This window comes from Schistocerca piceifrons, chromosome 11, assembly GCF_021461385.2.
Source record: "Schistocerca piceifrons isolate TAMUIC-IGC-003096 chromosome 11, iqSchPice1.1, whole genome shotgun sequence".
NCBI lineage: Eukaryota > Metazoa > Arthropoda > Insecta > Orthoptera > Acrididae > Schistocerca > Schistocerca piceifrons.
In genome coordinates, this window is record NC_060148.1 from 100,979,016 (window position 1) to 101,006,298 (window position 27,283).

Below are 27,283 nucleotides of genomic sequence, written 5' to 3' on the forward strand. Positions count from 1 at the left end.
GGCAACAACAGGTGGCCTATAACACTTCCTTGGGGAACGCAGGATATTGCTTCTGTTTTACTCTATGACCTTCCGTCTATTACTACGGACTGTGATCTTACTGAGAGGAAATCACGAAGCCAGTCGCACAACTGAGGCGATTTTCCATATTCATGCGGTTTGGTTAGAAGACGCATGTGAGGAACGGTGTCGAAAGTCTTCTGGAAATCTAAAAATATGGAATCAGTTTGACATCCCCTGTCGAGAGCACTCATTACTTCATGAGTATAAAGAGGTAGTTGTGTTTCACAACAACGATGTGTTTTGCATCCGTGATGTCTATGTGTCAATAAATCGTTTTCTTCGAGGTGATTCATAATGTTCGAACACAGTATATGTTCCAAAACCCTACTGTAAATCGACGTTAGTGCTGTGGGCCTGCAATTCAGTGGATTACTCCTACTTTCCTTCTTGGGTATTGGTGAGACTTGAGCAACCTTCCAGTCTTTAGGTACGGAACTTTCTGTGAGCAGGCGGTTGTACATAATTCCTAAATATGGAGCTATAGCATCAGCATAATCGGAAGGGAACCTCAGCGGGACTCAATCTGGACCGGAGGTCTTGCCTTTGCTAAGTGATTTAACCTGCTTTGCTACACCGTGGATGTCTACTTCTATGTTTCTCATCTAGGCAGTTGTTCTTTATCGGAATTCCGAAATATTTTTTTCGTCTTCTTTGGTGAATTAGTTTCGGAAAATCTGTTTAATAACTCTGCTTTAGTGGCACTGTCATCAATGACTTCGCCGTTGTTATCCCGCGGTGAAGGTATTGATTGCGTCTCGCCACTGGCGTGCTTTAAGTATGACCTGTCGCTGTCCTTGATCACTGTCAAATGTCCTCAGTGCCAGTGATTGGCCGCAGACACGCACTGCCGCTGGAGGAACACCTGTTTCTGGAGCTGAGCCGTGCGCCAGGTCTAAGACCATGGAAAGGGGTTGCTTGGACAAAAAAGTCTCCCTCGTCTGCCTCTCGCTAAAGGGTTAATAGAGGTGACGTTTGGGTATTTAAGCTGCTGATTCACACCAGCTTACGCCACGGCACTTGTGGGGTGAACACGTATACAGAATCACTGCATACCCACACATATGGAACTTTTGTGCATTGTGTGTTGGTTTTTTCTTTCACACATTTACAACCACACGGACAACGTTTATATATTCTCTTTGGCAAGTATTTCGATGGTTGTGTCTCTTTGTACTTTATCGATTATAACATCTAAACTAAAATATGTCATAAAGTAATTGCATTTCATAAATTTTAGCTCGTAATATTAAATATCACACATGAAATTATATGAAAGTTTTCAGAAAGGCAGCTGAGATAATATTGACCTGTCCAAGATTCGGAAAATAATTCTGGTATCGACAAGTACTTTTATGGAAAAGTAGTGCTAGAGGAGGATGTCCCGTCACATGTCCTCTTACTTAAGTTCAGCCTCCAGTTCCGAACTGTGCGAACTGTGTGGGATAGAGGAGAGAAGCCATATCGTTAGTTGGCTTAGTTCACCTCAGTCTACAGTACCTGTATCTAAATATCCCATGTTAAGACTAAATTTTTGCTAAATAATTAATAAGATCGAGTTTTCCTATTTCTATATCTTGTCAGATGGAAAATTAGATAGCAGATAATCGCTTTGGTGACAAGGAGAATAATTTCATCCTTAGTGCTTCCCACTTTCTGGGTTCCCAACTAAATACTTCGGATAGAACTGAAAACGCTCAGCCCATTGTGTCAAAAAGACTGCATGTAAGAAAATCGTAGAAATATGCAGTCGGATTTGTTGTTAAAGGTCTGAGTCATAGTTCGTCTCGCATAGCTATGACGCGCCGATGTCTGCTCGCGTCCTGCCCGTCGTGGAGTGCACGAGCTCGATTTCTTTGTTTACTCCTCACCGCGGCTCCGAGTACTGCTCCCTGTTACGAGCGAGCCGTGGTGCACACTGAACACCGGATAGCGGTCAGGATCACTTTTCAAATTGAATATGAACGGCTACGGCCTTTTGAAATTGAGTTGTACGGGATGATCTTCGCGTGGACCCACAGGATGTAACTGGTATTCAAATGTCCATTACTGGTAACGTTGAAGGTGTCAATATGCGCACCGAAGAATTGTGTACCTACATTGAGATCCACCACCTGCCAAACCTCAAGTTTAAGGACCCTAACGGCCACGGAGGGGCCTCCATTCGATTAGGGTCTTTCAGCTCCCGACTGAGGTCCCACCAGACATCATCATGTCGTCTTCCAAGCCATATGGCAATGTACGCAGCCCGACAGATGGAAAACCTTGATACCTATCCTGTTCTCAACAGTGTCCGTCAACTGAAATATTGAATTAGGGGAGCATGTGCCATTATACCTGTTTATAGGTGCATGCAGGACCATCACCACATATGACATGCAGCCCCGTACCTGTAGTTGCAGCAACTAGGAAGGACATTCCGCCAAAACCGCCCCTGGAGCTGGCTTGGAGAGACACCACTCAACGACGCTGCCCCCATTGTGACGTCCATTGTCCATTCTGTCACCTATGCTATGCCCACTGCACAAATGCTGGTCTTCAGCACTACTCACGTGATCCATTACAGACGATGACTGCCATCGCAGAGACTGATATGGCACTTATCACATCACTGGAACTAGAGCTGTTAACTGGAGGAGACACTCTCCTGCCTAGCACCGATGACAACAACACAGAAATGGCTACTACTGTTGTACAAACTTCTGCCTTCCTTCTGCCAGCCATTGAAGCAATGGGCAATTGCTACCACAGCTATGAAAAGCGTGTTTACAAACAAAAGCCTCAATGGAAGCGCCAGAAATGGCACTGTGACCATTGGATGACTACCATAACAAATGGTGCCTGATGATGACCAAATGTCTGATGACGCCAAGTCCTCTGACACTTTGTCTCATGATTGCTTAATGTCATAGTGACAGTCGTGCCAACCCTTTTTGCGTGCATCCCAGGTGGCATAACTCTTTTGGTACCGACTCCACTTGTGTGCACAGCAGACGACACAACATCTATAGTAATGAGCTTCTGGGAATATGAGGTAGAGGATGACACCGCACTAGCGGGGCAGAGCAATAACACAGTGATTGACAATGCTACAGATGCCACAGTTGGTATACCATGGAGAGCCACTGACAGAGGGCACGTAACTTTCCAGGTGTGCATGGGAACTGAATCATACTGACAGGCCATGCTCAATGTCAATAACATCAATGCGCACCATAAACTGACGATGTTAGAAGGCTTACAGAATACAGCAGGTGCAGGCATAGCCCTCCTCCAGGAGATGTGATGTATTTCGTCAGCTCTTTCAGATACACCACTCATGTTTTCCACCCATCATGACGTCCTTCTCTGTGAAGGTTTGATTGCCTCACAGAAGCAGCACGGCGCTCACTCTCCATCGCATCAGAACTGTAAATATCTACACCATCTGCCAACTACACACCATATGAAGCCCTCTCCACGATTCATTCAAATATAAATGTCGTGTGACCAGCGCCTCCCGCAGGTAGACCATTCACCGGGTGCAAGTCTTTAGATTTGACGCCACTTCGCGACTTGGGGGTCGATGGGGATGAAATGATGATAATGAGGACAACAGTCCCTGAGAGGAGAAAATTTCTGACCCAGCCGGCAATCGAATCCAGGCAGTTAGGATTGGCATTCTGTCGCACTGACCACTTAGCTACCGGGGGCGGACTTTCGACTTGTTGACACGTGGGAATAAGTACATGGCGATAGGGAGGGTTTCACACACCATATCAGCAATTCTCATCCACATACACGGCATCTCTCAAGCCTGAATGCCAACAGCTCATGGAGGCAATATGGAAATCCGGCACCGTAATGGCTTCCTTGAAGAGTGGAAGCATCAGTGTCTATTGATCCGTTTTGCTCCAGAACTCTGACATGAAGATCTTCACTTGACTTTCTACACCACAGCTGAGAAGGGTTCCCTGCTTTATGGTCTCCCACAATCAGGCGTCTTTAGGAGGCAGTCACACCATCTGCACTGCCTTATGTCGGTACTGTAACATTACTGTGCTTATGCAGACACTGTGACACTGTGTCTGATGGGAGTCTTGGCCTCCCTTGATTTCAGCTACACATTCGAAAGGGTTCATCACTCTTATATGGCAGTAGTGATGCAGAATATGGGATTCCCAGACAGCTCTGCTGCGCGACATCTTGGATCCTATATGATCGTCGACTTATGCCATCCATGCTGGTACAAGGATTGGTGTGGCAGATGCTCTTCCAAGGTCCTGTACTTTCTCGCCATGGAACTGTTACTTTGCGGCCTCCGCCAGCTCCTCATTGAGTCTGTGGGCGACCTGGTCCTTGTCCTGCGCAACAGAAACGATGTTCAAGCAACACTGAAGTGGGTGGGGCACTAGGGAATTGCTTTAGACAGTGTCATTAACATTTTCAAATCTCGCTCATTGCCTATAAGACGTGGACCGCCTGCTGAATGCGTTACTCTGCTGCAGGTCCGTGACATGATAACATGTCTACGCATTAATTTTTACAGTCAACTTGGTGTGTTTTGTCGCCCTTAACAATAGGCGCTTATTATGCTGGATCCAGGCAGAGCTCCTTTACCACTGAATCTGAACCCTGCACATCTACAATGGACACAGTATGCAAACATTTATGTTGCATCGCAAATCCTGCGCATGGCCCAGACTTTTCCCATCCTGCCGTCAATGGATAGACACAAGTTATCCACACTGGCATGTGGTTTAAGGTGAGCTATGAGTCCCCCACCCTTGTGAAGGGCAAAGGAGGCCTCAGTCTTTGTCATCTCCAACATCAAGCAATTGTCTTTAAATTCTTGGATGTCAAGATGTGGCAACGTATTTTGACTTGTCTGATCAGCTTATTGACCAGTCCCAACGTCCATTCCCTGCTGGAGCTATTTCTTTCATGAATACAACTACATCTGGACCCCGCTTCTTCCTCCACATCTACCGATGGCCAAGATTATGCCTCACTTGCAATCGTAGCTTCTGCTGAATGGGATTGAGGAGAAACAACCCCTTGTTGCGTGGAATGCTGTATTGTGTCAGATGTCCAGTACACCTGATACATGATGGTTATTGGGAAGCAGGTATTGGAGTCGCTTCTATCCAGGATACACCTCGTAGCATCGCCATTATATACCACATGTGGCCTACAACGATGGCTGTGAAGGCCAGGCGAGTAATGTTTAGCCTTTGGTCCAGCAGATGTCGGCATTTATTTCACACGACTCCTGACATTATCACAGCCCAAAAGCTTCTCTTCCAAGCTATGAACTGTTTCCTGTGGACTAAGACTCAATCAGAAGCTCGGATTAGCGGACATGCTGGCTAGTACCTGTTTGGTGGTGGTCGATTTGTGGCAGTACCTTAATGACTGTCATTGTGCAGTTGTCAAGAACTCTAAGAACCAATAATATTTATCGGACATTCTCAAGGGTGCTTTCTGTAACCACCTTCACAGCTGGATCATACATGCTAGGAACAGCGACATACCTTCCTTTCCTCCATTTTACAGAATCTATCTCCTGAACAGTTATTCATACACACTTGTGAAAAGCTATGCGTCAGTGATTTGCTAACGCATCTTTACCACCCAGATTTTCTCTCAATGATGCTGAAGGCTATCGTCAGTCCACATGGGGAAGTGCTGGTGCAGCGGAGATGGCTTAAAAACACAATTAAAAAAGAACTTCGCTGTATCCTCCTTCCCCTCTGATAAACGTTAATGGTGTCATATTAACTGGGGCTACACATGAAGTTGAGGAGATTTTTTTGTCAGGGGGGGGGCTTCTTATTAAGTTTAGGATAAGAGTGGCGATGGTACTAACTTCTTCTTTTCTTTGTATGCCTATTTATAGTCAAGAATGTGAGAAATATGGTAAAAAAATGGTCAATGAGGCATAGCTGACATTTTCTCCACCCAGGGACTGGGTATTGTGTTGACTTCAACATCATTTCATCCCAATCGACACGTAGGCGCTGAATTGACTTCACCTGAAAAGCCTTGCAACAAGTTGTTGGACACACACAGGTGAGGCTCCTGGCGTACCCACAAGCATCATCATTGTATTCAGTTTTGTAGGCAACGAAATTATTAAATATGACTTTCTAATTATTGCCGTGCGGAGTGGCTGCGCGGTTTAGGCGCCATGCCACGGACTGCACAGACCCTACCGCCGGAGATTCCAGTTCTCACTCGGGCATGGGTGTGTGTGTTGTTCATAGCATAAGTTAGTTTAAGTTGTGTATAAGTCTTAGAGACCGATGACCTTAGTTTGGTCCCTTAGGCATTCACACACATCTGAACACAGTTTTCTAATTATTAGTTTGTGGGTTTTTATTACTGCTCTTGTTTTTTGCTGATTTCGACTGGTTCATCCAACTAATTCAATAAGAAGAAATATCTCTAAAGGAATAGTTGGGTACAAAGAACTGGATCGCCCATCTCACAATTTTTGTAATTCTGTGGGATATTTTGAAAAATTTGAGCATAACTTTGTATCTGATTGCTGTGGCTTTGCGGAAGTTCGTTGCCAATGTGATGCATTGTGTTGATTCATCGGTTGTCACTCTTCCATTCCAAATATAGAACATCTGTGCTACATTACGCAAATGCATCATGTAGCTGTTTCTCATTGATATTCGTCTTCAAAGTCAGTTCTGCACATATTTCTATAATACCGATAATTTGAGAAGTGCTTTCACTTCATCAGTGGCTTCTGGATGAGGTACAACTGATAGAGCTTTGTCCAGAAGCAGCAGACAAGAAGACAAATGCGCCACCAAAGTGGCTCAACTCTGAGAGTACGACGAAGTCTTTTATGCTCTGTAGTGCATTCGTCCCTCATAATGAGCTGACGTGATTAGAGTTCTGTACCCATTACGGTAGTTTTGTGGGTACTGGATGGAGATATCGCACTGATTGAAAAGTCGACAGTAATTTTGTTGCTGAAAGCGATGTTTGGCCACTATCGAAAACAGTTGCTGCAGTTCCAGATGACGCAGCTGCAAGGGTACTACTTTATTCCCACCATATGTTTTTCAAAATAAATGAAACGGACAACGCTCTGATTTTGCCTCCTGGGGCATGTAGGATATACTATCAACGACATTGACTTGTAATTGTACGCATGGTTGTGTCATAGCCTATATGTTGTTCTGGAACCAATCCCAGAAGATTCGTTTGAACAGATGTGCCCAATTAGTCAACGTTATAGAGTGTTTGCCGCTGCTTATTGTGAACGAAAACGTTGTTTGAGGCAGATTCGGGGCAGTCATTCCCAATAGTTTGTTAGGGACTGATAAGCATATGTCGTCCATCGAAACCATTACCTCGTTATAGAGGTCTGGCGTGAATCGAATGTTCGGATTTTGATTATTGGAATGCATCGATGTTAACCCTTAACTGGAAGCGATATTTTAACGAACGTAACTAAAATCGCGGGTCCAAATGGACCCTTGAATAAAAATTCAACACAATCCCAATAAAAGATATAATTCATATGTAAATGCCTAATGATTGTGTTAAAATAAATTTTATTTCAAATATAAATAAACTTTTATTGAGGAAAAATTTTATATCGTGTTATTTGTTTAACTTTAAGTCCTATGTTTTATATTTAATAAGAATTTTTAGCATGTTACTTTGGAATGCTATATGAGTGCTTACATAAAAAAACCTAGATATACGGTGGGGTTTCTCATAACCTCCGCTTAACATAAATAACGACTCTACATGCCATCAGTCAGAAACAAAAATAATGAAAACGAAACATGGAGGTGTCCAAATGTTATCTGTATCAGTACCTGAACGAAGAGCGGCACTTGGTACACAACACTGCTTTTACTGCATGCCGTTTACAGATGAATTTAAAACAAGTGTCCCATTTTTGTGATTGTTTGCGGTCAGTTTTAGGACCACATAAATAAACTTTTCCTCTTTTTCGTGATCCACATTGGTTACAAGGCGAATTTTCTGGTCATTGGTCATTTTGTGGTTTATCAGCTGCCCCTAGAAAATTATCTATCCTACTCTCAAATCTACTGAACATGAAGAATCTTTCTTTCAGTGATAAAGGGCCTTATCAAATTTAGTCCAATTTCTTTTCTGTAATTATTACGTTTCATACGTTTTCCATCATTTGATGCCTCCCATAATACAAATCCATTTGCACTCGTAACATTGAATGTTCTTGTAAAGACTGAATAATTGGCGAATTTCTGATGGAATGTATCAACACCACCTTTCGTTCTGTTGTAAAATTCAATTATCTCATGTTTTCCACTACTTTCATTGACTGAATTGTCATGGTGCATTGATGAGATCACAACTGCGCTTGGATCCTTCTTAGGGACACAAGATGCCAATGATTTATCCTGCATGAAACCAACTAACGTAGATCCTACTACCCCTTGTTTATTGGCTAAAAATTCTGGTGGTATTTCCCTTTTAATTTTGTTCATCGTTCCAATGAAGGTCCGACCATTTTAAATCAGTCTGTCAACGAGCTCCACAGGAGAAAACCCATTATCGGCAGTTATATTTCTATTTGTTCCAAATAAAGGTTCTGCAAGCTGCAGTACATTCTGTGTTGGAACTGAAAGATGGCTTATTTTATTAGTAATTGCTTTACCTGTGTAGATAAAAGCATTGTATAAACAGTGTGTTTTAGCGTCGCAAAGTCACTTAATCTTGATGCCATATTTAGCAGACTTCGAGTGCATATGAACCCTGAAAAAACATTTCCCTCTAAAAGGGCAAAGCAGTTCATCAACTGTCAAATATTCTGAGCAGCTATTTTTCTTTTTTTTTTTTTTTTTGACAGTTCAGAATGAAATTTCCAAATATTTCTGAGTGAGAGTAGCGCGTCCATTAGTTCTTCTTCCTTCCCTAGAATTCATATATTGAAATCTGAAAGCAGATAACAGGAACATAAATCGCTTCACTGACATCGTTATTCTGAATCGTAAACAAAAGCATTCTGCATTGTTTGGGTGACCAGTATGCAAGCGGCCTAACCCGTCGGACGACTACAAACTAGGACGACCTGGAACTGCTCTACGTTGTTGGCGGCATTGCAACTTGTTCGCCGATGTTTCCTGCTCCAGCGTAAAGTCAAGCGCCGGTATACCAGTCGTGAACGATAGAGAGGAGATGGCTGTGAGACTCGCACGCTGGCCGACGCTTCTCCAGGATAACAACGTGAGAGCGGCGGCCCCTACGCCAAGACGACTTAGCGCCGCGCCCGAGTGGTCGCGGTCCAACTGAGTGGTAGCTTCAAGGTCGGCGAGTTCCACAGCAACTTCGAGATTAGGCACTAGTATATCAGCGACTTAGGATTGTTTATACTGAAAAAAAATGGTTCAGATGGCTCTGAGAACTATGGGACTTAACATCTCAGGTCAGTCCCTCGACTTAGAACTACTTAAACCTAACTAACCTAAGGACATCGCACACATCCATGCCCGAGGCAGGATTCGAACCTACGACCGTAGCAGCAGCGCGGTTCCGGACTGAGGCGCCTAGAACCACTCGGCCACAGCGGCCGGCGTTTATACTGAAGATCACTGCGTATTTTTCATGTCGCCCTTTGCTTGCGACACATCTGTCTAATTGACAAACTTTTTTCCTTTCGTAATAAAACTCACTAATACGATTTGTCTGAGTGTTGCCTAGCGATCCGAGACTAGGCTGGATTTAACATTTTCCCAAATTGCCAAATTCCACTACTCGCTGTTGGTGTGAGACTTGCACGTTTTCGAGGACGACGGTGAATGTGGTATATCGTAATGATTAACTACTTCAGTATCATCGTTACATAGTTTTAAAGTGATCGATTTTTCGGTATCTTCAGTCAATGGTCGACTACAAAACTGGTATCATTGCCAGGTGTAGTCTCGCCGACAGTCATCTTTTCTTACTTTTCCGGCATTTCCCGACAGGCATGCAGGGATAATCGCTGTTGCAGAAGTCATATGGACTATAAATCATGTTTTTGTTGAAGACTTCCATTAAGTATGGGTCAATTCGACTTCGGGTATGTGTGATTCTGTTGATCAGTGTGAAGTTGCCTGGATTTTGTGGTCAATAAAATAGAAATGTATGCCTGTGACACTCTTCTACTTTGCCGTTCAACGGAATACATTCAAAAGCGTGTCTCTCCAAAACCATGATGATCGGCGATGAAAATTATTCAGAACTTCTGTGTTTGGTTAATGTCAGGCGCAGAAAATATTATGACATTCAGGTGATGACCCACCAGTGAACCTAAGTTCCTTTACTTCATCCTATGAATGTCTGCGTGTGAATACAGGGTGTTTCAAAAATGACCGGTATATTTGAAACGACAATAAACACTAAACAAGCAGCAATAGAAATACACCGTTTGTTGCAATATGCTTGGGACAACAGTACATTTTCAGGCGGACAAACTTTCGAAATTACAGTAGTTACAATTTTCAACAACAGATGGCGCTGCAAGTGATGTGAAAGATATAGAAGACAATGCAGTCTGTGGGTGCGCCATTCTGTACGTCGTCTTTCTGCTGTAAGCGTGTGCTGTTCACAACATGCAAGTGTGCTGTGGACAACATGGTTTATTCCTTAGAACAGAGGATTTTTCTGGTGTTGGAATTCCACCGCCTAGAACACAGTGTTGTTGCAACAAGATGAAGTTTTCAACGTAGGTTTAATGTACCCAAAGGACCGAAAAGCGATACAATAAAGGATCTGTTTGAAAAATTTCAACGGACTGGGAACGTGATGGATGAATGTGCTGCAAAGGTAGGGCGACCGCGTACGGCAACCACAGAGGGCAACGCGCAGCTAGTGCAGCAGGTGATCCAACAGCGGCCTCGGGTTTCCGTTCGCCATGTTGCAGCTGCGGTCCAAATGACGCCAACGTCCACGTATCGTCTCATGCGCCAGAGTTTACACCTCTATCCATACAAAATTCAAATGCGGCAACCCCTCAGCGCCGCTACCATTGCTGCACGAGAGACATTCGCTAACGATACAGTGCACAGGATTGATGACGGCGATATGCATGTGGGCAGCATTTGGTTTACTGACGAAGCTTATTTTTACCTGGACGGCTTCGTCAATAAACAGAACTGGCGCATATGGGGAACCGAAAAGCCCCATGTTGCAGTCCCATCGTCCCTGCATCCTCAAAAAGTACTGGTCTGGGCCGCCATTTCTTCCAAAGGAATCATTGGCCCATTTTTCAGATCCGAAACGATTACTGCATCTCGCTATCTGGACATTCTTCGTGAATTTGTGGCGGTACAAATTGCCTTAGACGACACTGCGAACACCTCGTGGTTTATGCAAGATGGTGCCTGGCCACATCGCACGGCCGACGTCTTTAATTTCCTGAATGAATATTTCGATGATCGTGTGATTACTTTGGGCTATCCGAAACATACAGGAGGCGGCGTGGATTGGCCTCCCTATTCGCCAGACATGAACCCCTGTGACTTCTTTCTGTGGGGACACGTGAAAGACCAGGTGTACCGCCAGAATCCAGAAACAATTGAACAGCTGAAGCAGTACATCTCATCTGCATGTGAAGCCATTCCGCCAGACACGTTGTCAAAGGTTTCGGGTAATTTCATTCAGAGACTAAGCCATATTATTGCTACGCATGGTGGATATGTGGAAAATATCGTACTATAGAGTTTCCCAGACCGCAGCGCCATCTGTTGTTGACAATTGTAACTACTGTAATTTCGAAAGTTTGTCTGCCTGAAAATGTACTGTTGTCCCAAGCATATTGCAACAAACGGTGTATTTCTATCGCTGTTCGTTTAGTTTGTATTGCCGTTTCAAATATACCGGTCATTTTTGAAACACCCTGTATGTTAAAATAACCTGAGTGGTCATTTGTGCAAACAAATGTTCGATAGGGTTATGTCACCTGTCACTAACAATGGTAATGTTGAGGGTGATGAATGTAATTTCGTCTGTTTCTCTTATCCACCTGCTCAGAGCATTGCTGGTGTTTCATTTTAGATGGCACTACAAGTTACAATTATCAGTTTTTACGATAACCCCACCTGTGTGATGCCTCAAATCATAATTAGCACCACAGTCTAATGCACCAAGATATAGATCGGTATGCAGTGTTCGTCTGAATCGAAAAGCGCGTAGTCGATTGCTTTCCATTCTTACTTCACGTTGCTCGTTTGTTTCTGCGGTTCGTGATGCCTTTTTCTTCCGTGCTAGAGGTCTACATTGACCAATAGCTCTTTGTAAAAATCTGATGTGAAGGGAGGAAGGGAGGAAATTGGGGCTCAATGTCCCGTCGAGATCTAGGTCATTAGAGGCGGAGCACACAGTCGGAATGTTTCAACGACGGGGAACGAATCCGGCAGTTCCCTTTCAAAGAAACCACTCCAGTATTTGCCAGGAGCGACTTAAGGTAATCACGAAAACCTAAATCTGGATGCTCAGACACACATTCGACACCTTCGTCTTCCCTAATAAGGAACCAATTTGGTAACGACTGCACCATCCGGTTCGCTTGATAGTGAAAGTATTGCTTCGCGGAAACTATTACAATTAGTTTGTAAAAAGAAGAGAAAATGGAGTCAGTTGTGTTATGCCGAGCTGCAGTTTGAAGTTTATAATTAATACCACTTGTTACGTCTGACACGAACTGAAAAATCTATGTTTAACTCATTTCACATACGTCATACATACGGGAATGCAAGAACTGCCGCTGAACAATGTGACACACACAAATATGTTGAAAGGACAGCGCACCACACATTCGAAAATAAAATATGAGTAGACGTCTATGGTAACGCCTCAATGTTGGCGCACCTGCACAGACGGATAGCGTTTTCGCCTGCCGCCACTTGCATTCAGTTGAAAGCTGGCAACTTCCGAGATGCCTCTCAGTTACATTTGCATTGTGTGTTACTGCTGCTAAAATGTTTGCTTCACTTTTATCAATAATTGCTCTTGTTTCTTCTTGGCGTGTTCTATTCTCGACACTTACAGTTTCTAGATTTTCCTTAAACAACTTTAATACAGTTCAAAAGTCTCTGTTTGTTGACACACAACAGATCAGCAAAGTTTAATTGCAAATAATCGAATGGTATAGAATCGAAGGAGGGACAAATAAAGAAACGTTCATATGTAGAGGTAGGGGTGCAAATGTGGAAGCGTGTGGGTAATGTGGGAACGTCTAGTACCTGGCGTGCAGAGTGTTGTACTCTAGTAGGGCAGCCAGAAATTGTGGCAATAGTTCCTGTTTGTCATGGTAGAGGGTTAGCAGTCAGCTGAGCAGCAGGCGCTGTGACAGTGATGCAATTTACGTTCGTGCATTTTCTAAACCTTTTTCGAGGGAAGCTGTGGTATTATATTTATCTACATACTTTGTAGTTATATTTCTTTACCGATAGCTTAAAAAGGGAGGTGCATAGAAGGTTTTAGCAGTCCTTTGTCAACCTTAAATGGATAGTTGCTTAATGTAATCTACCGAAATTGAAAATGGCCATTGTGTAGGTAATGTGGAAGCATACATAGGATGGCTTTGTGGAAACGTTTCCTCAATACCAACATCAAATACATTACTTCTAATACGTTTTGCGTCTGTTTCTAGATGCCACGAAAGCTAACTGATGGGAAAGCAAGAGTTATTGTGAAGAAGTGGGATGCTGAAAACATGATTAAGACTATAATAGCCTTAAGGGTAATTGGTAAATGCCATCCTTCAGGGTGGATTCAAACTGAGCTCTTCTGAGAGTGGTTTGACAACTTCATTTCTAAGGCACAAAAAAAAACAAATGGTTGAAATGGCTCTGAGCACTTTGGGACTTAACATCTGTGGTCATCAGTCCCCTAGAACTTAGAACTACTTAAACCTAACTAACCTAAGGACATCACACAGACACATCCAAGCCCGAGGCAGGATTCGAACCTGCGACCGTAGCGGTCACGTGGTTCCAGACTGAAGCGCCTAGAACCGCACGGCCACACCGGCCGGCTCTAAGGCACATCCCTCAAAAGAATCTTCTGTGTTGTTAATTCTTGATGGGCATAACAGTCATGCCAGAAACCTTCAAATTACAGAACGTGCAAGGGAGAACCATGTTACAATCGTAAGCATCCCGCCTCACACCTCTCATAAAATTCAGCCGCTTGATAAGACCTTTATGGGCACTCTAAAAACGTATTACGCTTTGTTCGTCAATGGTTGCAGCACAGTAGCCAGCCCTTAGGACCATATGACATATCTGTGTTGTTTGGGAAAGCCTACATAAAGTGCCAGACTGGCTCAACTGCTGCAAAATGATTTTTGGAGACTGGAATTTTCCCATGTGACAGGACTGTTTTTGCGTAAATCGACTTTATAGCTGTAACGTCGGCTTTAGATGAGGCCAGAAGTGTGAGATGACCTGATGAGAATCCAGCATCTCCAGGTGGAAGTAATGACCTCAGACAAGAAAACACTCAAAACGCATTCAGATCTGTGACAACTGACAGCCCAAGTGAAGGTGGCCAAAGAGAAAGCAGAAGGTCAACATTGTCGTCAAATATCTCACCAAACACGGGTGTGTCTGCACAAGACATCACGCCAATCCCTCCTCTAAAGAGGAAGGTTTACAACAGAGCTGTTTTGACATCTTCGCCTTATAAAACACGTCCTGAAGACCCCTTAATGAAGGGTAAGCAGAAGCTTCCTAAGGCACCTGCCAAAAGCAAGAAAAAACGTGAAGCTACTCCTAGAAAACCATGCAGAAAACGGCTTAAGTTATCTGATGATTCAGTTGAAGAGCCCAATGCACCAAATGTCTCTTCTGGCGAGTCAGATTTGGATCTCCCATTTGGGGAAAAAAACCTACTGAAGAGGATGCCATTTGTGTTTTTCGTGGAGGCGCATTTTTCAAAGACGTTCGGGGAGAACTGTAGATTAAATGTGTAGTGTGTGAGGAGTGGAGTCACTCTTTGCGTGCCGAAAATGAAGGAGATATTAACATATGCCAATTTTGCAAGTGAACTTCGCATATGAAGCATTTTTCTATTACTGTTTCGTTTAAAAATGTTTTTGTCTAATTTAAATTCAATATAAAATAAATTAGTTTCTAATATTTTCAATAGTTTTCGTTTGAAGTAGTCAGTTTCCCACAATTTTAAGGCGTTTGCACATTACCCACACGTCTTGAAAACTTAATGAGTTGTTGTGCAAGCAGAAAATGTTTTTTGATTTTTAACGTATTTAGTTTTTGTGTTTCAGAATATTACATTCATTGTTAAAACACTATGAGCTTTGGCTAATTTTTAGAGCTGAAAGAGAAGTATACATTTTTTTATACAGCAAAAACAAACTGTGTTTTCACATTTACACAGTCCTTATGTGGCGTTTTCTTGTTTTTGTAAAATGTTCCACCGACACAGTTGACGAAAATGTGCATTAGTCAGGTTGCATAAGGCTGAACCGCCGTTTTCGGGTATGGAACGCTACTTGGATGAATAGCCACACATGCGCACCACCTATAATCTCGTCTCTCCAATTGATTTTCAATTGCCATTCTATCAGATTTATGAATGCATCCGCTGCTCATTTTTAAGTTGTTTTCGAGTGATTTCAATGCTGGGTCGTTGTTACATTAAAGAGCATGGCATACAGAAGCCGTATTAAGTAGAAACGAGCAAAGAAGTTACATAAGACGCAAGACAAATACAGACAATATCTGTAACAGTGATACAGGTTCGACAGAATGGTCGGTCCCCAAGACAGCAACATGTGAGGGTAGTTTGTGATCGAAAAATTACCACGCAGACTGGAAGCAGCACATTTAATTCCGGATTTAAATGAGGTTTGTTGACTTAGCATTTGGTGCTTGCGATATGGTACAGGCTCTGCATTTCGTCGCCTATCTGCTCGTCTGTCGAATTAACACCAACATGGCGAATAATGCGCTATGTATGAAGCAGGAAGGTGGCGATACATACAGCGAACTTTGAGAACGGAGGACTCTACTGGCAGCCACTGCGGACTTCAGCCTTATATTAACTCTGTTTCTCCCTGTCAGGCTAATGTTGATAATGTCATGCCTTAAATGAGAGCTACAGGCATGCAACAGCTTGGCCAGTAACACCAGATAGAGTTTAACAATGTTAAATATAACTGTAGTCTTCCGCAGCCATTGTCACAGCCAGTAAAATTTTTCTGGGTTTGTGACTGCATTGTAAAACCACCGATGTTTCTGTCACTGTTGCAAGTGACCTTCTGCAGTGTGTTATTGTTTAATGTTTTGTAAGCAAAAACACCCTGAAGAAGGACATATGCGACAGTGACCGAAACGTCAGCAGTTTTATATACCTACAATGCAGTCACAAAACCAGAAAAATGTTATTGAGTTTACCATTCTTCTTATCTAAGTTCTCTACGAGGAGGAAGTATGGGCATGCATCAGATCGAATGTACCGTTTGTACAGGGAGAGTCACTAACTGATGCCACCTAAAGTAACTCCGGAAGTATGACAATAGCTAAATAGTTTGTGGGACAAATGTTGCATGGGACAATAGGGGCTACAATATGACGTTGGTTTTTTGTTGCTGGATAGGGTCGTGTCAGAGATATGAAGGTCAACTTTGTTTTTTCTTTTAAATGGGATGCTATCGTTTGGTATTTGTTTTCAGATAACGACTATCGAGACGAATGCAATGATGTGTAACAGTAAGGTCTTTGAAGGTCAATGAATGTCCAAAGGTGGCATGAACGTCCATTTACAGAAGGTGTTCCACGTGATGACCATCGGTATCAATGCATTACTGCAATCTTCTTATCATGGATTGATTGGTATTCCTTACCACATCACCACTTAGAGAAGCACATACTCTGACAACTCTCTCTCGTATATCGTGCAAATAGTAAATATTCGCCGAATATAGTATATCCATCTAACGTGCCTGTCACATGTAAACACCATACGACGGTTTCGCAATACAGCACTAATATTGTCGAATCAAGCGAATGTGTATGATGTATTCCTTCGAAGAACAAGTCGATATGCTTCTCATTTACGGGGAGTGCCAACGAAATTCAGTGAGAGGTAAAGACTTATATGCTGAAAGATATCCTCAACGGACTCACCCTATATGACGTACATTTAAATATGTGTATGATAAATAGAGAACAACTGGATATTGAACGTATCGGAAGCATATCAGGTGAAGGAAAGTTACTAACGAGGAAACGGAACTTGGTACTCTTTCCACTGTGGTTCGAGATTCATGTGTTAGTTCACGTCAAATCACAAGGGAATCTGGCCAGGGTTTGAAGCTGCCCCAGTACACCTCACATAATACCCGGTACAGAGAGTTGGTGAAAACGCGGAATTGACAGCAGTGAGACACTCATAAAACTTTCAACCTGTATCGAAAATATACACTGAGATAGTGTGGCATTTGCATTGTGGCATTTGCATTGTACCAACCAAAACAGAAACATAAATTGCGTGTGAGGCTTTCTGGGAAAGACTCGATATCATGGTGGGCATTAATTTGGAATCAGGCCCCTCCGTCAACTTCTAGACATACTCCAGATGCAACCAAAAATTATGCAGAAGGCCAAAGCACTGTTATATAAGTTTCCAAGTCACTCTCTCATTGTTGAAATAGATGTTAATTGGGCAACAATCTACTGGTTAAATGACAGTTCAGTAAGAGGTGGGGGTCTGGTGAAACATTTCTAAATGAGTTGTCTGATGATTACCTAAAACAGTCTGTTTGGGAGCCCACACATGATGTTGCACCTGATAGTTTCAAAATGACCATACCTCTTTGAGGAAGCTCACACAGAAACTAGTATCAATGACCATGATTCACAACATGCAAATGGCCACTAAAACAAGTAGCAGAATACATATATGTTCAGCAAACAAGATAAAGAAGCAATTGTGGCCTATTTGAATACAAAACTAGAAATACACTGCTGGAAATTGAAATAATAACACCGTGAATTCATTGTCCCAGGAAGGGGAAACTTTATTGACACATTCCTGGGGTCAGATACATCACATGATCACACTGACAGAACCACAGGCACATAGACACAGGCAACAGAGCATGCACAATGTCGGCACTAGTACAGTGTATATCCACCTTTCGCAGCAATGCAGGCTGCTGTTCTCCCATGGAGACGATCGTAGAGATGCTGGATGTAGTCCTGTGGAACGGCTTGCCATGCCATTTCCACCTGGCCCCTCAGTTGGACCAGCGTTCGTGCTGGACGTGCAGACCGCGTGAGACGACGCTTCATCCAGTCCCAAACATGCTCAATGGGGGACAGATCCGGAGATCTTGCTGGCCAGGGTAGTTGACTTACGCCTCCTAGAGCACGTTGGGTGGCACGGGATACATGCGGACGTGCATTGTCCTGTTGGAACAGCAAGTTCCCTTGCCGGTCTAGGAATGGTAGAACGATGGGTTCGATGACGGTTTGGATGTACCGTGCACTATTCAGTGTCCCCTCGACGATCAACAGTGGTGTACGGCCAGTGTAGGAGATCGCTCCCCACACCATGATGCCGGGTGTTGGCCCTGTGTGCCTCGGTCGTATGCAGTCCTGATTGTGGCGCTCACCTGCACGGCGCCAAACACGCATACGACCATCATTGGCACCAAGGCAGAAGCGACTCTCATCGCTGAAGAAGACACGTCTCCATTCGTCCCTCCATTCACGCCTGTCGCGACACCACTGGAGGCGGGCTGCACGATGTTGGGGCGTGAGCGGAAGACGGCCTAACGGTGTGCGGGACCGTAGCCCAGCTTCATGGAGACGGTTGCGAATGGTCCTCGCCGATACCCCAGGAGCAACAGTGTCCCTAATTTGCTGGGAAGTGGCGGTGCGGTTCCCTACGGCACTGCGAAGGATCCTACGGTCTTGGCGTGCATCCGTGCGTCGCTGCGGTCCGGTCCCAGGTCGACGGGCACGTGCACCTTCCGCCGACCACTGGCGACAACATCGATGTACTGTGGAGACCTCACGCCCCACGTGTTGAGCAATTCGGCGGTACGTCCACCCGGCCTCCCGCATCCCCACTATACGCCCTCGCTCAAAGTCCGTCAACTGCACATACGGTTCACGTCCACGCTGTCGCGGCATGCTACCAGTGTTAAAGACTGCGATGGAGCTCCGTATGCCACGGCAAACTGGCTGACACTGACGGCGGCGGTGCACAAATGCTGCGCAGCTAGCGCCATTCGACGGCCAACACCGCGGTTCCTGGTGTGTCCGCTGTGCCGTGCGTGTGATCATTGCTTGTACAGCCCTGTCGCAGTGTCCGGAGCAAGTATGGTGGGTCTGACACACCGGTGTCAATGTGTTCTTTTTTCCATTTTCAGGAGTGTATTTAGCTCTTGAGAACAACATGTAGAAAAATTGTGGCTGAGGTTTACAAGAACAGTCAGCTGTGCACTTGGTACGTATCGACATAAATCTCATCCTTACCATAGCCGTTCAAATGGCTCTGAGCACTATGGGACTTAACTTCTAAGATCATCAGTCTCCATAACCGCCTCCACCAAGAATTAACTGCTACCAATTGTATGCGTCGCATTGAATTCTGCCGACGGGCTCAACTTCCTTTTTAGAGGGATGACAGATATATTAATTTGATTTTATTTACTGACGCGGCTACGTTCATGGACATGTTAATCTGAATAACATTCATAATTGAGCAACTGAAAATCCATGTTGGCAGTGGCAACTTGCACACCAAAAACCGTGGTTGGTGAATCTATAGTGTGGGATGCTGGAGGACAGAATTATAGGCCCCTACTCATCCAAGGAAATCTTAATGGTAGGAAGTACACCACCTTCCTGCAAGGAACATTAGATGTGTTATTGGAAGAAATACCTTTAGGAACGAGGAACAGAATGTGGTATCAACACGATGGGTGTCCAGCACCTTTTTGATGATGGCTAAAAATGAGCTGCAGGGACAATTCCCCAATTGTTGGATTGGATGCGTAGGGGTTCATTTGCCAGACCTGACACCTTTGGATTTTTTCCGTGTGTGGATTCGTAAAAGACATTATTTATAAAGACGTTCCTACTACACCTAAGATATTCAAGAGAGAAATGTCAGAGCTGGTGCTTTGCTGATGTGATGACAATTCCACTCAGTCCATGATAAGAAGGTTGGAGCCATTCGAACACCTTCTGTAAATTGACGTTCATGCTACCTTTGTGACCCTGTTGACCTTCAAAGAACTTACACATCATTGGGTTCACCTCGATAGCCGCTTTCATAAAATAAGTACCAAACTGTAGCATGTTATTTAAAGAAACAAAATTGACCTTCATATCTCTGACACGACTCCACCAAGCAACAAAAAACCAACGGCATGTTATCACCCCCATCGTCCCATGCACCCTTTGTCCGACAAACGTTTCAGGCTCTATCACACTATTCAAGTGGTGGAAATGGTTAGTGACTCACACTGTAGACACTCGACCGAGCAAATATGTGGTGGGGTGGTGGGGAAAGGGGGGGTCGAAGGATGACCCCGAGAGTGTTCTCTGTATTTCAGCACTGTGCCAACAGCAGAAGGGGATCTGAACCCGGTACCTCACAGTCTGGGATAGTATTAGAGAGTCGGCACAGAGCATTTTAGTAATATGGCCTGCTCTTCTGCTGCTAATGGCCTGCTGCACTGGTGTCAAGAATGAACCTGTTAGTGTGTTGGTATGACCAGGACAGTGTCAGAAGGATCGGCGATCTGTGAGGTTAACTGACGATGACTACCATCGTGAAGGTGTGGCTAGGTTGAGGTGTATAACTCTGGCGGATCTCACACTATAAGCTCTTCCTCTACGATAACGACGCTACAAGTACCAAAAGACTTATAAGAACGTGTAGAGTGCGAATCGTCAAACTCGCAACACAGCCAACGCACGGGGGCACATCAAAAAGTGATCGCTACGAGAGCTCGCTTGAAACTGTCGTCTGGGGTTCTCAAGTATGCGTGACAGCAAATTTTCTCGTAATCCAGAATAATGGGATCCACAATGGACTGAAAAATCGGCCATTGATTAAAGGAGACATTAGAAACTAATAGTTCTTAATTTCAATCCACTCTCCACTGAATTTAGACCATTTCTCAAACACAAATCTTACATTTCTGTTCGATAACCCCATCAACTCTGTTCATCTACGTATACATCTGTTTCCATACTCCGAAAACCACTTTAAGTGCATGGCAGAGGGTACCTCCTAATGTAATTCAGCTAATTTCATCCTCACGACACCTGTGGGTTTGCTAGATTCGAGGCGTAAAGTAGCTTCTTGAAACTTTTAGAGTGGGCTTTATTTGAATAGTTTCTGTCTATCTTCAAAGTGTGCCAGTTCAGTTTCTTCATGGATCAAAGAAGCATTGAATGTTCGTGTTGCTCTTCTCTACGTCTTTACAATACCTGCTGCCAGTCCTATTTGATACGGTTCCTACACACTAGAGCAATATTCTCGGTATCGTCACATGAGACAATTGTAAACAATCATCTCTGTGGACTGATCCCATCACCCTAGTATTCTACCAATGAACCGAAGCCTTCCACCTATCTTCAACTGAGAGCACATGATCGTTCCGGTTGATGTCCTAAATTGTAACACCCACAGATATGTATGAATTAACTGGTACAAGCTGTACTCTTTCATTGGTGACTATATTTTTTTTATCAAGATCCTACTCAATATTTGTGCAGAATTCTTCAGATAGTACATCATTATAGATAACTGCATCACCCACGAAATTCTAAAACTATTAAATTGCTGCAAGACGATTAATATATAACAGAACCTGCGAGTCCCAATACACTTACATTGTCCACACCAATTTCTCTGCATTGAAGGTATGCTGAAAGATATCCTCAACGGACTCACCCTATACGACGTACATTTAAATATGTGTATGATAAATTGAGTCCTCCTTACCACATAAATCCTCAGTTAAGCCACAAATTTCGCATCATACGCCATATGATCTGGCTTTTGGTAATAAGTGTGGTTATGGTAGTGAGTCAAATGATTTTATCGAAAATCCGAAATTACTTCATTTATCTTACTGTCTTGATTATGGCTTTAAGAATGTCATGAAAGAAATGTCACTATTTTCGAAATCCATACTGATTGGCAATGAGGTCCTTCTATTCAAGGAACCTCATTACGTTTGAGCTCAGAATATGTTCAAGAATCCTATAACAAATGGATGGCAAAGATATTATGCGGTAGTTTTGTGAATGACTCCCGCTGCCCCTCTTCTTGATGGGTGTCTCCTCGGACTTCTCCCAACTACTGGCCACTGTTATTTGTGATAGAGAGTCACAATTTATTGTTGTGTTATTTGTACGAGGATTTTGGTTAAGAGGGGCGCTAACTTAGTTGCAAATTCGGTGTAGGATCTGATAGAGGGTCCATCAGGCTCTGGAGCCTTGTTAAATTTCTGCTGTTTCTCAACACTAGTGACACTAATTCTACATCTGTATCTGTCATCGTCACAAATTGGAGCAATACCCCACAGTACCATCTCTAAACAAACATTTCGGAAAACTAATTCAGAGTTTCTGATTTTGTTTTGCTATTCTTAATTGCTGTCATTACCCAGTCTACGAGTGTCTGAACACTAACTTTGGTACCAGCTTTACATAGTACCGGAATTTCCTTTGTTTTTGAGAGATCCTTCCTATTCTATTACAATAGTCTTAGTAGGAATCAAATTATGAAAAATCCAGGATGGAATGTGACAATATTACGAAAAGGAAACTTGCAACTCACCATAGAGCTGAAATGCTGAGTTGCAGATAAGCACAACAACAAACTCTCAGAATTAAAGCTTTTGGCCAATAAGGCCATTGTCAACAATAGACGACAGACATGCGTACACGTACACTCCCCTCCCACACACACACACACACGCACACACACACACACACACACACACACACACACACACACACACACACACAAGAACGCACGCACGCAACTCACACACACGACTGCAGTCTCAGGCAACTCAAACCACATTGTGATCAGCAGCACGAGTGCATGGTGGGAGTGGCGACTGGGTGTGGGGAGAGGAGGAGCGGCAGGGTGGTGGGGTGGTGGACAGTGAAGTGCTACAGGCTAGACAGAGGGCAGCAGAAGGGTGTGGAGGTAGGGGAAGTAGCAGAAAAGTAGAGAAATAAAAAGACTGGGCTGATGGTGGCATGATGGCTGGGTAGTGTTGGAATGGGAACAGGGCACCCTGCTGGTTGGGTGACGGCAGTGACTAACAAAGGAGGACACCAGGCAGGTTGTGGGAACCTTTGTTAGTCACTGTCTTCACTCATCCATCCCTTTCCCCATTCCCATTCCAGCACTACATAACCGTCATTCCACCACAAAAGACAGTGTTTCTTTAATTATGAGAGTCTTTTTGTTGTGCCTATCTGTGACTCAGTAGGCTTAGTAGGTTGGCCGGAATTTTCTCTCATCAGCCAAATACATTTAGCATCTTCCTACATGTAGGGCTACGTTTTGCCTAGCATTCATTGACCAGTTGTCTCTTTTTCTTTAGATGTTTCTTTCAAATGAATGCAGACCGTGGAATGTCCCTCTTATCATGAACTGCTTTACATATGTACCAAGTGCACAGCTGACTGTTCTTGTAAACCTCAACCACAATTTTTCTACATGTTGTTCTCAAGAGCTAAATATTTCGAGTTTTGTATTCAAATAGGCCACAATTGCTTCTTTATCTTGTTTGCTGAACATATATGTATTCTGCTAGTTGTTTTAGTGGCCATTTGCATGTTGTAAATCATGGTCATTGATACTGGTTTCTGTGTGAGCTTCCTCAAAGAGGTATGGTCATTTTGAAACTATCAGGTGCAACATCATGAGGGGGCTCCCAAACAGACTGTTTTAGGTAACCTTCAGACAACTCAGTTAGAAATGTTTCACCAGATGTCTTGTCTCCCCCACCCATTACTGAACTGTCATTTAACCAGTAGATTGTTGCCCAATTAACATCTATTTCAACAATGAGAGAGTGACTTGGAAACTTATATAACAGTGCTTTAGCCTTCTGCATAATTTTTGGTTGCATCTGGAGTAGGTCTAGAAGTTGACGGAGGGACCTGATTCCAAATTAATGCCCACCATGATACTGAGTCTTTCCCAGAAAGCCTCACACGCAATTTATGTTTCTGTTTTGGTTGGTACAATTTGTTTGTGACCTGCGGCAAATGCCACACTATCTCAGTGTATGTTGTCGATACAGGTTGAAAGTTTTATCAGTGTCTCACTGCTGTCAATTCCGCGTTTACACCAGCTTTCTGTACTGGGTATTATGTGAGCTGGACTGGGGCAGCTTAAAACCCTGGCACGTTGATATCAGTGTTTTGGAAGTTAATCACTTGAACTGTAATACTCTCGCAAGTATGTGACACTTTTTTGAAACTATTACTGACACTTTCAGGCCCCTATCGTTATCTGGAATGGACGAAGAGTAGTCTAATCTAAAAGCCGTTGTGTACACTCCGCACCCAAACAGCTACCTGAGCAGCAGCCTCTGATGTGTACCACACACCTGATCCATTTAGGGTGTAAATAGAGCACTCAACCCCTTGATGCAAGTCCAAGAATTTTCAGGCTGCTTTGTCACAGAACCTTCGAACTCTGAGTCAGTCGTTCCATTTGATTCAGAACGTGGGATGCACGACCAGTCTTACACTGCAGCAAATTGTGAGTCTCACTGAAATTAGATGAGGCCAGCTTTCACAACCTTCACTGCCATTTGAATGATCCAAGTGTGGCCACAGAGCACAGTCAGCAGCTGTTAGCGCCCTGCCCTTTCAGCGGCTGACTGAAGTGCCTCTGTAGCATGCTGAATAAGGCTCCCAGCCATACACTTAGTGTTCCCTCACATCGCTTTTTGCATTTCCCTAAGGGATACATTAACTTGCCGTACATTTGAACTTCCTACAGGAAATAGATCCTGTCCTTTTATGTTTGCCCCTTCTTGACACAGCACATACCATGTTACTCAACAGCTGAAGTCAGTCTCACTGACTCAGTTTCGATTTCAGTGGAAGCCTGCACCTCATACTTGTTGGTTATGGTGATGAGTACCACATGCTGACTCCTCCCCGGTCCCTGCCTCCACCGTTCATGCAGCCTAGTACTACCACTAGCAGACCGCTAACAGCCAAGTGCATGAGCGGTGACAGATCATGTACCTCGTGTAGAAGTGGCAGCAAGATATGATAGTGTGGGGTACCTGTGGTATATCGGATACATGACTGTTGGTAACTCTCCCGAAACACCCACTCACAGCAGCTTGCAGGCGGCTGATCATAGCTTATGAACGTCCGCTTATCTTCCCACGTTCGAGGAGAGTGTTCATAGTAGGGCTGCAGTGTGGCTGGTTTAATGTCTTGCAGAATAGTAAACAAGTGTCATTAAATTAAGCCAAGAGATTCATTTTTATACTCTGGACCAGTTAAGCTCGAAGTATGACTAGTTACCGTTAATATCTGAAGCAGTCCGTACTCAAATCGATATTTCCTTTACAGCCTCATCATCACCTTCTATAAACGCTACTAATCTCCTGAATTTTTTAGAGGCTGTAGTCGAAAACAAAATCAAGATAATAATTACTTTGCGGTGAATGCAGAGAGTGGAACACGACATGCAACTTAGAACAAGCGCTACAAAAACACTGATTTTCTACGAGACACGTAATTCTCATCACTGGTAACTTATTAAATTTCTCAAAAATTTATATTTATTCACGTTGATATACAATGAATGATGGGATAAACGTATCACTGAATGAGATTGCTACTCCGGAATTTTTATAGAGGATAAATGCTGCTCGTAACGGATGCTATAGCACAAAATTCGTTTCTCATGGCACACAGCGTCCGAAAATACGGAATATAGTGCGACACAAACACGGATTTTGATACAGTTAACTCGAATAACTTGTTTAAAATTGATATGAAGTGTTAGGACGTGACTTTTAGATCCGAATTTATCTGACACATCTGGTTTTACTCGGACACGAAGGAAATAGCGGAAGTTGGCTTGCATACGAAATTATGAGTAAGTAGCCAAGGGAACTGCCGGATTCTCCATTTTGTTGGTTTCGTGTCACATTTGGCACTTGCGTGTCAAAGATGAACTCTGCAACATCAGTACATCTCTAAAAAAAAAAAAAAAAGACGTACAGTGTGCAGCATAATGCAACTAAAGGCGCGTTAGTAACCATCTTTGAACATTTTACTATTACGTTCCGTAGACAGATTGCTTTTATCACTGTAAGGATCTATGGAAGATACTAGGTGATTTTTTTCTACGATGTACAAACACTAGGGGTTGATCAGTGGGATGATAAGGAACAAAAATGTTGTAATGATATCGAGAAACGCATGGTTCCCATGACAGAGACCATTTATTCAATCATACTTTGTTACAGAAGCTGCAGTGCAACACCACGCAGCCATACTTATAGAATGCATTTTTTCCTCCTAGAGGGTCGTACTCTTTCTCGCACGTCATTACCTAACATGCAGGAAATTATGAAGGACGCACCCGAAATGAAGAGACACTAGACATGGAAAAAAATGTGATTAAAACTGTCAGTAACAGGCAATGGACCGGCCTGCACGGGGTAAGCCAGACGACCGTGTAGAACATTCTCCATGACGATTGTTACTACCCTTAGCAGTTAGAGCGTGTGAAGGGGTTACTAGCGACAGACATTCCACATCGGCAGCAGTTTTTTCGTCGGTTGCTTCACCAGGCAACCATGATTGCAGGAATTGTGTCATCCATCCTATTCACCGATGAGGGCAGCCTTACGTGGAGTGGCATCTTCAGCTTTCATAACAGTCATCTGTGGGATAGTATGCAGAAGCCCTGTGGTACGATGACAGCGAATCATCAGCATCGGTGTAGCCGGAATGGATGGGCTGGGATAATTTGCGACCGTATTTTGGGACCAGTCTTCCTTCCACATCACCTAACAGAGGGGAACTATCGGCGTTTCTTATGGGCGGGAACTATCGGCGTTTCTTATGGGCGTTTTGCTGTAAGAAGTGCCATTAATGATTCTAATGGTTATGTCATGACGGTGCTCCAGCCCACTTCGCCATTAACGCACGGACGCATATCAAACGTGTCTTCCCAGGTTGAAGGATCG

General features: G+C 43.6%; 1 protein-coding gene across 1 annotated transcript in view; it reads right to left on the reverse strand.

Moving 5' to 3' along the window:
- The window catches only part of LOC124719750 (ankyrin-3-like), a 101,634-nt gene that overhangs the window by 32,487 nt on the left and 41,864 nt on the right, over positions 1-27,283 (reverse strand). The gene's annotated exons all lie outside the window — the stretch shown is intronic.